We start from the raw sequence: 17,091 nt of genomic DNA on the forward strand, positions 1-17,091 counted from the left end.
CAGGGCTTTATACTTATCACCTCTATTTTGGGGTTATTTTTTCTGTCTCCCCACTCTTCGAATTATTGTGTCCCTAGTACTATTGATATCAGTGCAACACCATTTGTTTTGTTTTGTTTCCTTGTGCTAGTGGTGTCTAGGTCTAGGGGTTTGCAGCTTTTTTCAATAGTCCTATCTACACCTATAGTAGCGCAGAAGGTTTTTTTTATTACAGTGTTAGATGTGGAATTTGTTTTTACCAAAGACATATAGCAGAGTACATTTTGGCCTAAACATATGAAGAAATTTGATTTGATTGCATATGTTTTATAACAGAAAGTATAATTTTTTTTCAAAATGTTTGCTCTTTTTTTGTTTATATAATAAAAAAACCCCCATGGTGATCAAATACTACTAAATAAAGCTCTATTTGTGTGAAAAAAATGATATACAGCTCATTTGTGTACAGTGTTGCATGACCGCACAATTACCTGTAACGCTGAATAGCAAAATAAATGCCCTGGTCATGAAGGGGGTAAAACGTTCCGAAGGGCAAGTGGTTAATAAAGAGGATTGTGGGTTTCGTTTATAACACAATTCAGGTATGTAGATTTTTTTTCCAGCACATCGCTGCACATTTTGATCTTTAACGTTTTCACAGCAGGTATTTTAAACTTTTTTTTTTTTTTATACTGTGATGTAGTGATTGTTAAAGGTATAATGGTGTATATTGTACGGTGATTGCATTGTAACAATACACCTTTGCAGTCATAGCAAACATTATCTTGGTTTTCCTGGAAGCGGTGAAGGATACAAAGTTTCTATTTCGCTGTTTGCCGGGAGTTAAGACTTTTGTTAACTCAAGAAGAAATAGTAATACGTGATGTGATGAAAGCAGACTCAGCCTTTATTTCAATATCCATAGCCTACTATAGGGATCTGTACCATTCAAGAGAAGAAATGCAAGGTGAAGATTTGTTATTCGTTAAACAGCGGCGAATAAAATGTTTCCCTTGAACAGCATGTCATGTTATATAGAACAGACTGTATTGTACCACAAAAATACATATGCTCTTTGGCTTTTGTGTTTATTGTCACACCCGAAACATGAGAGAATTAGTATTTTATATGGTTTCCTAGTGTACTTCTCTAATGATAGAACAAAATGTATGCCGGCGTAAAAGTGAGTTGAGAGCTGTTGTTTGTCTTTTTTTTTTTTTAAATTATAATTTTTATTAATTTTAATTAACATACATTATTTCACATTCTACAACAGCATTTTTCCATATCAAACATTTTTACACTAAACAATCTTTTAGATTGTAAGCTCCACGAGCCGGGGCCTCATATTCCTTCTGTACTGAAATGTATTGTAATTGTACAAGCCCTCCCTGGACCCCAATGATCCGAACAACCTCAGACCCATCTCCCTGCTCCCATTTACATCTAAACTCCTCGAGCACTTAGTCTACACCCGCCTATGCTCTCACCTCAACGACAACCACCTCCTCGATCCCCTACAGTCCGGCTTCCGTCCTCTACACTGCACCGAAACTGCCTTACTTAAACTCTCCAACGACCTGCTAACCGCCAAAGCTAATGGCCACTATTCAGTGCTCCTACTCCTTGACCTCTCTGCGGCCTTCGACACAGTCGGCCACCCCCTCCTCCTCAAAAAACTACACTCCCTCGGCCTCAGAGATTCTGCTCTCTCCTGGCTCTCATCCTACCTGTCACAACGCTCCTTCAGCGTTACCTATAATGCTACCACTTCCCCCTCACTCCCCCTCTCTGTTGGGGTCCCTCAAGGCTCTGTCCTTGGGCCCCTTCTCTTCTCCATCTACACCTCCTCCCTTGGCCAACTCATACACTCTCATGGCTTCAACTATCACCTCTATGCCGACGACACACAAATCTATCTCTCAACCCCCCACCTCACCCCCTCAGTCTCTGCCCGAATCACACACCTACTGAGCGACATATCAGGCTGGATGTCGCTCCACTTCCTTAAACTGAACCTCTCCAAAACCGAGTTTTTGTCTTCCCCCCAGCCCGCACACCACCCCCCATTGACTTCTCCATCACATCCAACAACGCCACCATCAAACCCGCCCCGCAGGCCAGAGTACTTGGTGTCATTCTGGACTCCAACCTGTCCTTCCAGCCCCAAGTCCAATCTTTAACAAACTCATGCAGACTCCACCTCCGCAACATCGCCAAAATCCGCACGTTCCTAACCCCAGAAACCACTAAACAGCTCATCCACTCCCTCATCATATCACGACTCGACTACTGCAACTCCCTCCTCACTGGCCTGCCTCGCCGCTGGCTATCCCCGCTTCAGTCCATCCTGAATACGGCTGCCAGACTCATTCACCTTTCCAACCGCTCCATCTCCGCCACCCCCCTCTGCCAATCCCTCCACTGGCTTCCGATTGCGCAACGGATCAAATTCAAAATCCTAACACTGACGTACAAAGCCGTCCACCATACTGCCCCAAACTACATCACTGACCTAATATCCAAGTACCACCCAACACGCACACTCCGCTCCTCACAAGACCTCCTTCTCTCTAGTTCCCTGGTCTCCTCCTCCCATGCCCGCCTCCAGGACTTCTCCAGGGTGTCACCCATTCTCTGGAACTCCCTGCCCCAACCCATCAGATTATCACCTGCTCTCCTCTCCTTTAGGCGCACCCTGAAAACCCATCTCTTCAGGGAAGCCTACCCCACCCCCTGCTAACCTGCCGACCTCCTCCACTCTTCCTACCACTCCATCCCCCACAGCTATCTCCTCCTGTGCCACTATCCCCTCCCTCCTAGATTGTAAGCTCGAAAGAGCAGGGCCCTCAATCCCCTCATGTTTTGCATTGTATTGGTATTGTTCTGTCACATGTTCTGTCCCCCTTTGTAATGTACAGAGCTGAGCGAACTATTGGCGCTTTATAAATACTGTATAATAATAATAATAATAATACTGTCTCCCTTATATTGTAAAGCACTGCGCAAACTGTTGGCCCTATATAAATCCTCTATAATAATAATAATAATAAACAAACAAAGAAAAAACCCTACACACCTTTTGTTTGTCTTAACCACTTTAGCTCTGAAAGGTTTTATCCCCTTCATGAACAGGACGGTTTTCGCTATTCAGCACTGCGCTACTGTAACTGGCAATTGTGTGGTAATGCAACACTGTACCCAAATAAAATTTATACAATTGTTCTCTTTTGGTGGTATTTAATCGCTACTGTTTTTTTTTATTGTTTGCTATATAAATGAAATATATGAAATATAAAAAAAAACACTTTTTTCTTAGTTTCTGTTATAAACAAATATTTTTTGTTCATAAATTTAGGCCAAAATGTATTCTGTTACTTTTCTTTCATAAATTTACGCCAAAATGTTTCTGCTACTTTTCTTTCATAAATTTACGCCAAAATGTATTCTGCTACTTTTCTTTCATAAATTTACGCCAAAATGTTTTCTGCTACTTTTCTTTCATAAATTTACGTCAAAATGTTTTCTGCTACTTTTCTTTCATAAATTCAGGCCAAAATGTATTCTTCAGCATTTCTTTGGTGAAAAAAGTGACCCAAATCAGTGTATTTAGTCTGTGTGAAAATTATAGAGTCTACAAACAATAGGATATATTTTTGAAAATTGATTAATCCTGATGTACTGTCTCATTTCTTGAGGTTCCTAAAATGCCAGAACAGTACAAATATCCCCCAAATGACCCCTTTCTGGAAAGTACCCAGTCCAAGGTATTTAGTACCTATCTCTTCAGGGAAGCCTATCCTGTCTTCAGCTAATAACCGAATATTCTATTTCTCCTATCAGTTCATCCCCCACAGTTATTACCTTTTATACTACCAGCCCCTCCCTCTTAGATTGTAAGCTCCAAGGATCAGGCCCTCCTAACCCTCTTGTATTGAACTGTATTGTTGCTGTATTGTCTCCCTTTATATTGTAAAGTGCTGAGCAAACTGTTGGCGCTATATAAATCCTGTATTATAATAATAATAATAAGAGGCAAGGTGAGTTTTTCTTTTATTTTTTTGCCATACTTTTTTGGAAAATGAAGAAAAGAAATCAAATTTTTTTTTTTCTACTATTTTTTTTCCATACTGTCTCCAGTGCAGTACAATGCCATCATATAACTGGTGTGGCGGTGGTCAAGGGTAGTGACTGGTGACAGTATGTAAAAAAAAAAATGTTATTAAATTTTTACATTTTCTTTTCTTTTTATACATTTTTTTTACATACTCTCATCAGTGTAGTTCAGTGTCACTATAGTGACACTGTACTACTCTAGGGGGTGATCAGGGATTTTTTTTGGTACTCTGTACAAAATTGATTTTGTACAGAGCAATGATTTGAACTGTCATGATTTGAACTGTCATGAATTCACCCAAATTGTCCACCAAATTGTGCCAGCCACCAGCATCCTAACAACCGCTGACATCATTGGTTGATAAGGAGGACATCTGGTACCTGCACAGAATTTTAGTTTGACTCCTACCCCTGCCCCCCCTTTCTTTCAACACTGGGGTCACGTTCTCTACGTGGGGGAGAGAAAAGAATATGAGGAAGAAAAAATTCTGGAATACTAGTCAGTGCCAGTGTGCAAAAATGTGTTTGCTTTGAAAGAATAAAATAAACTCTAATGTTGGGTGACCTATATGTGTGGATGCTGCTGCTGCAATGTGTTAAATTATTAGTTTAGTTTTTTACATTTTAGAAGAGGGTGCCTCAGGATTGTCCATAATTTTAAAGGGTGCCTTGACTGGAAAAAGGTTGAGAACCACTGTGCTAGAGTTCGAAGGGCACAATGGAGACACAGGGATATACATTATAAAACACCAGTGATAAGTGTAAAAGTTTGAAATCAGAAGGATCTTGAAGTCCTCTATGCATTGGACACCTTTATACAATGTGGTACATATGGACAAATTGACAAATGTATATCTCATTCAAAGTGCACGCCCCATCACCACAAAACGTATGCTCTCACCTTGGTAGTAGGCCTAACATACATTATTTATTTTATTTTTATTATTTATTTCAGGTACTTATATAGCGTCGTCAATTTACACAGCGCTTTACATATATATTGTACAGTCACATCAGTCCCTAACTCACAAGGGGTGTACAATCTAAGGTCCCTAACTCACATTCATACATACATATACTAGGGACAATTTAGACAGGAGCCAGTTAACCTACCAGCATGTCTTTGGAGTGTGGGAGGAAACCAGAGTACCCGGGGGAAACCCACGCAGACACAGGGAGAACATGCAAACTCCAGGCAGGTGGTGCCGTGGTTTGGATTCGAACCAATGACCCTACATTAGGTCATTTGTGCCTTCCCCTTTAAGTGGGTTTTTTTTAAGCCACAGCACTGATCACCACTGCAGCCACCAGATGCTTCACAATTCAGTTCCATCCTCCATGAAACAGACCAGACCAGGGCAATGGAAAACTCAGAAGAAAGAAGAATATATAGCGCTCTATGCTTCCACTCTGATATTATTAAATTACACTTTTATTGTTCTTCTACACAAAAGTGTGGAGCAAGATACCTACTTAACTTAGAAACAAATGTGTTTTATGTTCAGCCTAACACACATGGACAATAACCTCTACGCTTTATGCTAGTTCATGTGGACAACATTTTATAATTGGAGTTATTCATATATATATTTTAAGTTACATGGTTTTAATATACCTAATTTGTGTTAAGAAAGGATTGCAGTTGCACTTTAGAGGGATGTGTGCAATTAAAGTGGTACACACAGATGAACAAGTGGTACACGTAGATATGTCATATTTTGAATTCACAAATTTGCACATATACAGTTGGTTTCAAAATAATAGCAGTCAGACATCACTAACCTGATCAATCACTGTTTTTGGTAGAAATGATATTTCTACATTGCAAATAATTTACTAGCAGGTGTAGTAGAGTAATATAAATCCAACAGACCCAACAGTCATGACATGCATGTTGCTGATTCTGTGTCATTGAATCACTAATTGAAAGGGGCATGTTCAAAATAATAGCAGTGTGGAGTTCTATTAGTGAGGTCATTCATTCTTTGAAAAACAGGTGGCAATTATTGCCCTTATTTAAGGAAGGAAGGCAGCAAATGTTGTACATGCTGGTTACAGTGCATTTCTCTCTGAAATTCTGAGGAAAATGGGTCGTTCCAGACATTGTTCAGAAGAACAGCGTACCTTGATTAAAAAGTTGATTGGAGAGGGGAAAACATATAAAGAAGTGCAGAAAATGATAGGCTGCTCTGCTAAAATGATCGTAAATGCTTTAAAATGGCAACCAAAACCTGAAAGACGTGGAAGAAAGCGAAAAACTACCATTCGAATGGATAGAAGAATAACCAAAATGGCAAGGACTCAGCCAACAATCAGCTCCAGGAAGATGAAAGAAGGTGTGACGTTCCCTGTGAGTACTGTTACAATTAGAAGACGCCTATGTGAAGCCAAGCTATCTGCAAGAAGCCCCCGCAAAGTCCCACTGATGAAAAAAAGACACGTGCTGAAGAGGTTACAATTTGCCAAAGAGCACATTGACGGCCTAAAGAGAAATGGCGCAACATTTTGTGAACTGATGAAAGTAAGATTGTTCTTTTTGGGTCTAGTGGCCGGAGACAGTTTGTCAGACGACCCCCAAACACTGAATTCAAGCCACAGTACACTGTGAAGACAGTGAAGCATGGTGGTGCAAGCATCATGATATGGGGATGTTTCTCATACTACGGTGTTGGGCCTATTTATCGCATACCAGGGATCATGGATCAGTTTGAATACATCAGAATACTTGAAGAGGTCATGCTGCCTTATGCTGAAGAGGAAATGCCCTTGAAATGGGTGTTCCAACAAGACAACGACCCCAAACACACCAGTAAATGTGCAACATCTTGGTTGCAGACCAACAAGATTGACGTTATGGAGTGGCCAGCCCAATCCCCGGATCTTAATCCAATAGAAAACTTGTGGGGTGACATTAAAAATGCAGTTTCTGAGGCAAAACCAAGAAATAGAGAAGAACTGTGGAATGTAGTCCAATCATCCTGGGCTGGAATACCTGATCACAGGGGCCAGAAGTTGGTTGACTCCATGCAACACAGATGTACAGCAGTTCTCAGAAACAGTGCGACTACAACCAAATATTCATTAAGTGATTCAAAGGAAAGAAAAATCTTCAAACATTTTTCAGTTTATATAGTGAATGTCTGAGTTTGTAAAGAAGAATACAAACACTGCTATTTTTTGTCTAATATTCACTTTTCTTCAATTTTTTTAGAGGAACAACACGAATTTGATTTTTTTTTCTTCATGTTTTGATTTGGAATAGAATGTGTAGTGTTCCCAATGCATTTGTGTGTGTGGAAATAAAAGCTATTAGAAGGATTTTCAGCTTTATTCACTTTTTTCAACACACTGCTATTATTTTGAACACAACTGTATGTCTTCATTTTATCACTTAGGAATTATTAGGTAGGATTGCAGTTGCACTTTAGGTTTTAAAGTGGTACACACAGACAAATTAGCTGGCACACGTGGATATGTGATTTCTTAGTTTGTTTTTTTTTAATTTACATTGGTTGATTCATATCACTTTTTTTGCACTGTGGGATAACACTTGGCGCTAAATGAAGAGTACATATCTAATCTTTTGCACATAGTATTGCGCAGCACTGCCTATATATATTTAAGTCTGGCAAGAGTTACCGGCCCTAGACCTGAAATCAAGTGAACGGCAACAAACTGGCAGGATCAACACATACATGAGGATGGATACATAATCAAATTAAGAAGATAGCATACCTGAACATGACATGCACTGTGCTCTTCACATTTTATATGTGCCTGAAGATACACATTAAATTGAAAAGACTACAATGTTATTAAATCTTTTTCTTTTCTTGTCAATAGAAGTATATATGTCATCGATCTTTAATAAGTGCACTTATCCTTTGAAACTTCCTCTCCTGTCAAGACTGGACTGATTGACTTCTGAATTCTATTTAAGATTGACAGTCCAAGGATATTGAGAACAGAAATTCTCTTTATTCAGAGAGGGGCCTTTGGTTCTATAGAAACAGAGTGGCAATCAATACTACTTATTTATCTGAATGCAGAAAGAATGTTTTAATCCTTCTTCATACCAAATAACGCCATTCATAAGGACTCTTTGTTATTTTCTCTGTATCTCAGGAACAGAAATGCAACATATAGATATTGACTGTTTCCTTCTATTGAAATAAACCAGTCCTGAGAGAAGAATTTTTTTCTTAAGTCCACAGAGGTGCAAAAAAACAAAAACTCATAAGTGGACAAAAAATGTGCAAGTGCAAAACATAAAACACAAAAAAGTGCACTTAGGGGTGTGCTTTAGTCCACCCCCCGAAGGGGTAGGACCTCTACCCTGATCCCCCGGGGCACAAGGCTACTGACCGAGACAAAGGTTTCCACATGGTCCACCTAACCAAAAGGCCTGGTGGACCTCTTTCCTTGTGGCTAGCAGAAGCCAACCACCAAATACTAGGTTCAGGGAGCTCTCCCGAAGAGAGACCCCCCCAGAGACAGGGCAGGAAGGAATCTGATGGCCACGCATCGCATCCTCCCCCTTGACTTCACGGGGAGCACAAGGGCCCACACCCTCCATTCCAGTGAGAAAAATAACACACAGAAAAGTGAAAGGTGACAAAACGCTGTAGAAAAATAAATAAGTGGCCGAGCAATTGTGCACTGGCTAGACCCTGAGGCCTGTAGCAATTGCCCTGGACTTAGCCAAAACGCCTAGCCCTAAAGTGCAGAAAAAGTGTTTGCAACAGTGACCATGTGCACTTTTCACACTTGGGATCCCACCTCCCTATGCTACTAAGAGCACCCCTGAGGTGACCACCCAGGGGGAACTGCTCTGTGGACTCTCTGCCTCCCTGGCCCCTGGCCAGACGAGGTAGATCCATTCAAATCAGGAGGAACTGGGCCCCTGCAGAATTACTCTCGGGCCCCAACAGCCTGTGTGCACCTCGGTTTCTCCTCCAGCCAGTACTAGCCTTCAGAGCTCCCATCATACCAGCAGGGGCACTATACAGCCAGCCATCCTCACCTAAAAGCAAGAATGACGGTGGAGCACCCCTACTGGACACTGATAAGAACAGATACTACACTTGATCTTAGCCAAAAAGCCGAGAAGCGATGGGGCTGCCACTGCTGACCTCTCCTAAAAATTCTAGCTTTTGATCTGGAACAAGGATACAAGGACCTCAAATATACCTATATGTGCCATATCATGAAGAATTTGATGGGCTGTGTCATGTGGAATATGAAGGGCTTGATCACTGGGAGTCTGATGGGCTATATCATGTGCAATCTGAAGGACTTTTTTATTGGGAGTCTGATGGGCTATATCATGTGGAGTCTGAAGGGCTGTGTCATGTGGAATATGACAGGCTTTATCATGTGGAGTCTGATGGGCTATGTCATGTGGAGTCTGATGGGCTATGTCATGTGGAATATGATGGGCTTTATGATTGAGAGTCTGATGGGCCATGTCATGTGGACTCTGATGGGCTATGTCACATGGATTCGCATGTGCTGTGTTATGTGGAATCTGACTGTCTTTATCATTGGGAGTCTCATGGACTATGTCATAGGGAGTCAGACAAGCTGTGCCAAGTAAATTCTAAAGGAATGTGTCATAGACAGTCTGTAGCATCAGGAATGTTAGGGGCTGTGTCATGATAAGATGCGTCATGAGGAGTCTGATGGGCTGTGTCACATTAAATCTCATAGGCTATGTCACGTTGAGTCTGATGGACTATATCATTAGGAGCCTGATGGGCTGGGTCATGGGGAGTCCGATGGGCTGGGTCATGGGGAGTCTGATGAACTGTGTCAAATGGAATCTGGTGGGTTGTGTCGTATGGAATCTGATGGGCATTTTTATTGAGAGTCTGATGGACTGTGTCATGGGGAATCAGACAGGCTGTGTCATGTGAAATCTAAAGGGCTGTGCCATAGGGAGTTTGGTGGACCGTGGTATCTGGAATCTGAGGGGCTGTGTAATGTAGTTTGATGAACTGTGCAATAGAGAGTTTAATGGGCTTTGTCATGAGGAGTCTGACGGGCTGAGTCACATAGAATCTCATGGGCTGTGTCATGTGGGATCTGATGGAATTTATCATCAGGTGTCTGATGGGCTGTGTCATGGGGAGTCAGGAAGGAAGGCTATGTCAAGTGAAATGTGAAGGGCTGTGTAATGGAGAGTCTAATGGGTTGCATCATGATGGGTCTGGTTGGTTGTGTTTTGAGGAGTCTGATGGGCTGTGTCACATGGAACATCATGGGCTGTGTCACATGGGGGTTTATTTACTAAAGCTGGAGTGTCCAAAATCAGACTCCCTTCTGCATAGAAACCAATCAGCTTCCAGGTTTCATTGCCAAAGCTTCATTGAACAAGCTGAGGTTAGAAGCTGATTGGTTTCTATGCAGAAGGGAGTCTGATTTTGGACTCTCCAGCTTTAGTAAATAAACCCCATGGAGTCTGATGGACTTCATCGTTGGGAGTCCGATAGGCTTTGTCATTGGGAGTCCAAAAGACTGTGTCAAGGGGAGTCTAATGGGCTGTGCCAAGCAAACTGTAGCATCTGGAATCTGAGGGGCTGTGACATGGAGAGTCCTATGGACTGTGTAATGTGGAAACTCATAAGCTCTATCATGTAGTGTATAAAGGGATGTCTCATGAGGAGTCTGATGAGGTGTGTCACATGGAAACTCATAGGCTGTGTCACACAGAATCTCATGGACTGTGTCATGTGGAATTTGGTAGGTGGGATCATGGGGAGTCAAACACACTGTCTCAGATGAATTCTGAAGGGCTGTATCATGGGGAGTCTGATGGGTTGTGTCATGACCAGTCAATGGGCTGTGTCATGACCAGTCTGATGGGCTGTGTCTTGGCGAGACTGATGGGCTGTGTCATGGGGAGTCTGATGGGTTGAGTAACGTGGAATCTAAAAGGCTGTGTACTGTAGAGTCTGACGGGCTGTGTCATGTGCAGTTTGATGGGCTGTTATGGGAAGTCTGATTGGCTGTGTCATGGGAAGTCTGATTGGCTGTGTCATGGGAAGTCTGATGGGCTGAGTCATGGGGAGTCTGATGGCCTGTGTCATGGAGAGTCTGATGGCCTGTGTCATGGAGAGTCTGATGGCCTGTGTCACGGAGAGTCTGATGGCCTGTGTCATAGAGAGTCTGATGGCCTGTGTCATGGAGAGTCTGATGGCCTGTGTCACGGAGAGTCTGATGGCCTGTGTCACGTGGACTCTGAAAGGCAGTGTAATGTAGAGTCTGACAGGCTGGGTCATGGGAAGTCTGATGGGTTGGGTCATGGCAAGTCTGATGTGCTGGGTCATGGGGAGTCTGATGGGCTGTATCATGAGGAGTCTTATCCTAGGTTCACACCCAATCGTTTTCCACATCGTTTTGCAGAAATGCACTACAGTCCATTTATCATGGTTTCCTATGGGACACGTTCACATCTCCGCATTTTCGGAAAGGGTCAGGGACTTTTTTTAACGCAAAAAGTTGTGTTTTTGGTTCTATAGACTTGAATGGAAATGCTACAGAAAAGTAGGTAGTGCGATGTTGCTGTGTTTTTGCCAAAAATTAAAAAAAACACTTCAAAAACAATTGTGCAAAAACGCAACGCAAAACACACTGCAGAAACGGATCAAACGCAAACTGAATAGGTGTGAACCTAGCCTAATGGAATGTGTCATGAGGAGACTGATGGGCTGAGTCACGTGGATTCTGAAACACAGTGTAATACACAGTCTGATGGTCTGTGTCACGTGCAGTCTGATGGGCTGTCATGGAAAGTTTGATGGGTTGGGTCATTGGGAGTCTGACGGGCTGTGTTCTGAGGAATATAACAGTCATGAGGAGTCAAATGGTCTGTCATGGGAAGTCTTATGCTCTGGGTAATGTGGAGTCTAACAGGCTGTTTCATCTGGAATCTGATGACTAAGGAGGGATCGAGTCACCTTCTGGCTTCTTATATCTCTTGGGTAGTGTAGAACTGAGCTCCACTTACTATAATTATTTTGTTTGATCCCGTGTATGAAATTTTGGGTGAGATATAAGAAACAGGTGGCTTTTTTCTCCAGCATCCACCAAAGTCTAATAATGCAGAGTTTGCAACTTGTCTCAGCCTCCATCTCCCCCTCCCTCCATCCTTCGTGGCGTGCCTCGTGTGGCTATGACAGGTATTCTGTTATTGTAATACTAAGACTTCGTTGTTGACTGGAGTAGGATTGAAGTGGCTCAAGACAATTGACCTGGACGGGCAGGAAGTATAAATCAACCCCTGAAACAGCACCAAGAAGACACAGCAAAGTAAAATATCATGAAGAGAGCAAAAGCAATATTATGAAAAATAAGTGAAAAATAAGAACAAACAGCCCATATGTCACGGCTGGAACATGACCTTCACAGAATCAATTCACAAATGTGTAATTTGCAAAACGTTCTTGACAGTAATGTATGTAGCAACATTTCATTCAATTTATATGTAACTTTTTTTACGGCGCTTTACCTTGACATGCAAAAGCCAGAGAAAAAGAATAGCCGCAGCACAATAAAGGGAATCCAGTGGAGGAGAATATTTTCATACAATCTAGAAGTCAAGAGGCCAAAGATAAAAGAAAGAAGTGCCTTCTTTGATGCATCAGAGATGGAGGAAAACATCAACATATAAACAAGATCAAAGCTTCATGGCCATCGTTCACCAAAAATAATATATGTTCCCTCCTCAACCCTTTAGCCCCTAGGCCCTTCCGCTACAACTTTGGTCTCAGCTGGCCAGATCATTTTTCAGATTTTTTACTTTTTTTTCTGTTTCAAAGTTTTTATTAAAAGATTTAAAATACCAGAACAGAGAAAGTAGTCATTCTTTCTGTGAAAATGCTGATAATAGTCCCAAAACACAGGTGGGAAAAATAAAACAAGAAGCAAACAGCTAAGGCACTGGTGACCAAGGCACTACATGCATCTACAAGCCAAATCAGATAGCATTGTTCAGTATAGAGGCGAAAAATGTGCGCATTCAAAGCCTGTGAGTGAAACATTTTGAGCTACTTGAAGGCTCAAAGCAAGCTGATGAGGTTGGTGTAGTCATGCTCGTACAATTCCATCCATATTCTATAAAGTATCATTTTACCACCAGTGAAGAAAAAGAAAAGCGAAGAAGGTATGGCCTGTCTGAAGGCCAAACCGTACCACCAAGACGTCAGCTATTAAGATAGGGTTTGAAGATAGTGTATCCAGGGATTCATAACTTTCTCATACCTCAAGGAGGTGTCTCTCAAAATAATGACCATGTTTTCATTGGTCATTATCGATGTTAATTTCCATTTCATCACAGCTAGGTCATTGGCTCTGAGGAACAGGTACAACCTAGAAAGGTGTCAGCCATCAGCTATCCAGAGGTCTACAGTCCCCCACCAGACCACCTTCAGGGGTCTTGGACCACACTGCATATCTTGTGACATGCTTTCCATTTGTTATTTCTCTTGTGAGTATTTTACTTTTTATCAATAAATCTAATTTTTAAAAGTAATGCACTAGGCCCATGAGCCCTCTTTTTGTCTTTTCATACACAGTTCTCTTTGGATTTCCCCGGTCCGTTGAGGGCAGCAAGGCTTGCATTTGTTTCATACACATGTGGAGATATTGACATTGCGGAGTCCATTGTCCAGCACAGGAGCTCAGGCATTCGGTTGCTTTTTTTCTTCCTAACAGCTAGGTCCACCACTGAACTCTTCCAGGCAATTGCAATTTTAGCTGCCAAGAACATATAGTATATAAAGTTTTGAGTGTGTCTAGGAATCCTTTTGATTGGTTCATTAAGGAGAGCAACTTTGGGATTACTGACAATGTTTATTAGAGTGATCAAATAAATCTGGACATGGACCCAGAGACGTTTGACCTTAGAACACATCCACCTTGTGTGGTACGATGTTGCACTTTTTAGAAAAAATTTTCAGTTACAACTTTCAGAGTTTATAACCATAAACCATAAACAAAACCTTCAATTTTGTGAAAGCACAGGACCAGTAAAATAAAAAAAGTGCTAATGACTTTGCAAATCCCCGGACAGTTGTGGAAATGTTTATCAAAACGATAATTTTAAAAAAATACACTAAAATCATTATTAGCACACAAAACATAACTAACTAAACATAAAAAACTTCATGGGGTTAATAGACAGCATGTGTAAAATTTCAATTTCACCTTTTTGAGAAATGGTGAAACCTGAAGGTACACAAAACTGTAAAAAAGCAATTTACACTAAAAATCTGGAGGTTGGCTTCACACCTTCGCATGGTGGTAACGCCCTATCCACAGTGCTGTATGTTCATTGCGTTGGTGTGTTGTGTTCAAATATACATTTTATACAGCGATATACATTTTATTGCAGCACGTTACAGCAAGTGTAAATGTGCCAACACACTGATTGAATGGATATAATTTAAAAAAAGTTTTAAAGAAAGGAAAATAAACAAAGCGCTTGGATGAGCTATAACAAGGGTCGGCAGCGCACATGCACAATGCACACCAGCACCTCTGCTGTGAATAAGCCGAAAATGTGCATACCATATGTATGAAACGCACATGTGTGTGTTCAGTGTGTGTAATTTCTGTGTGCATTGTGTTAGGGGAGCCAAAAAGACAAATGCACCTTTTTTTTTTTTCTTCTTTTTTTTAGAAACGCAGAGCACACAGCCATGTATGGTATTAAGTTACCATGTGTTATGGTGCGTTTCAATGCACACGTGTTAGAAAGGTGCATTGGGGTACCATTAACAATGAATGAAACCACAGCGCACAAAGAACAGCATACATTCTTGTGCAGTGAATGGAAAATTATTTTATTTTTATTAAATTATTTTTGACTTTTTTGTTTCTTTTTTTATGATTTTTTTTTACTACTGAATGCTTTATTGAAATATCAGGGGTCTGAAAAGACCCCTGATTTTTTTTTAACTTGTGAAATACAGAAAGAGGATGAGTACAGAGTCCTCAATCTCCTTTCTCCTTTGCAGTTGCATTCGCTAACATTGAACACCTATCATTGGTGGCCAGCTCTTTCTAGCTGATTCACGAGTTAGCCTACTATTAAGGTCCGCGCCAGAATTTGCATTATTTTGTTTATTTGTTTTTACTACTGGGGGCTTTATTGACATATTAGAGGGTCAGAACAGACCCTAGATATTCCACTTTTGAAATAAAGAGATTGAGTACACAGAGTCCTCAATCTCCTCCTCCTTTGCAGTTGCACTCACTAGCACTGAACACCAATCATTGGTGGCCAGCTCCTTGTAGCTGATCTATGAGTTAGCCTACCATTAAGGGCCGCACCAGATCTTGCGTTTTTTTTTTACTACTGGGGGCTTTATTGAAATATTAGAGAGTCAGAATAGACCCTTGATATTTCACTTTTGAAAAAGAGAAAGAGATTGAGTACACAGAGTCCTCAATCGCCTTCTCCTTTGCAATTGTACTCACTAGCACTGAACACCCAGCATTGGCGGCCAGCTCCTTCTACCTGATCTATGAGTTAGCCTACCATTAAGGGCCGCACCAGATCTTGCATTTTTTTTTTTTTTTACTTCTGGGGGCTTAATTGAAATACTAGAGGGTCTAAACAGACACTTGATATTCCACTTTTGAAATAAAGAAAGAGATTGAGTACACAGAGTCCTCAATCTCCTCCTCCTTTGCAGTTGCACTCACTCAAACTGAACACCCACCATTTGTGGCCAGATTCTTCTACCTAGTCTATGAGTTAGCCTACCATTAGCCTGGGTTCACACTTCTGTGGTGCGGCACATCACATGTGATTCAAACAGGAACCACATCACATTCCTGTGTAAATCAAATGCAAATTATGTGCGGTGCGATTTGAGCAATACATTTTTTATGGCTCAAATCGCACCACAAAAGTGCAGGAACCTTTTTTTGGTCCGCACTAAAATCGGATCGCATAGGTATTCACACCCATGCGATCCAATTCTGCATATCGCACCACGTTTTGAGAACATATTTCGGGGTGTTGTTAACATACACACCCGCAGTGGTTCGCATAAACAGGGTGCAATTGTGATGTGGTGCGGAATTTGCACAGAAACCGGTGCGAATTCCACACCGCATCAGTGGGAACCCAGGTTTAAGGTCCACACCAGATCTAACATTATTATTTTGGTTTTTTTTCACTGCTGGAGTTATTGAAATATCAAGGGTATAAACAGACCCTTGATTTTTCACTTTTGAAATAGAGAAAGGGATTGAGTATACAGAGTCCTCAGTCTAACTCTCCTTTGCAGTTGCACTCACTAACACTGAACACTCATCATTGGTGACCATTTCTTTCAACCTGGTCTATGAGTTAGCCTATTGCTAAGGTCCGATCCAGATTTTGCTCATGTCTACTGTGGCATCTAGCATGGTATGCATTTGAATTACCAAAATCTTGTGAGATCCTGCAGAGGCAAGTACATTTTATAATTAAATACAGGGGTTTAGATTAGATGAAGTTAGCATTAGTTAATAGGTGGGTAGGGTTAAACATTAGGGAAACATATGGCATTAGGGGTGCATTATATAGTGTAGTTGTAATATATTTTAGCAAGAAAGTCTGGGTTCTACTTCTTCACTGCTTGGGTATTAGTTTGCATTGGGAAAAATGCTCTCTTGTATTAAAAGAGGTATAGACACCAGAGAGAGAGATATCATTTCCCCCGGTACAAATCATTAGTAAGACCTCATCTGGAATATGCAGTTCAGTTTTGGGCACCAATTCACAAAAAGAAGGGGGATATGATCTCCATGTATAATACATAAGGGGGGATATGATCACCATGTATAATACATAAGGGGGATATGATCTCCATGTATAATACATAAGGGGGGATATGATCACCATGTATAATACATAAGGGGGGATATGATCTCCATGTATAATACATACGGGGGATATGATCACCATGTATAATACATATTGAGGATATGATCTCCATGTAT

At 41.2% G+C, this 17,091-nt stretch overlaps 1 protein-coding gene and 1 pseudogene across 5 annotated transcripts in view; both read right to left on the reverse strand.

Annotated features, from left to right (window-relative positions):
* MSRA (methionine sulfoxide reductase A) overlaps window positions 1-17,091 on the reverse strand; it is a 515,786-nt gene that overhangs the window by 416,269 nt on the left and 82,426 nt on the right. The gene's annotated exons all lie outside the window — the stretch shown is intronic.
* Window positions 9,039-9,209, reverse strand: LOC149453077 (U2 spliceosomal RNA; annotated as a pseudogene).

This window comes from Staurois parvus, unplaced genomic scaffold, assembly GCF_062004578.1.
Source record: "Staurois parvus isolate SC_StPar_1 unplaced genomic scaffold, SC_StPar_1.0 ptg000453l, whole genome shotgun sequence".
Lineage (NCBI taxonomy): Eukaryota > Metazoa > Chordata > Amphibia > Anura > Ranidae > Staurois > Staurois parvus.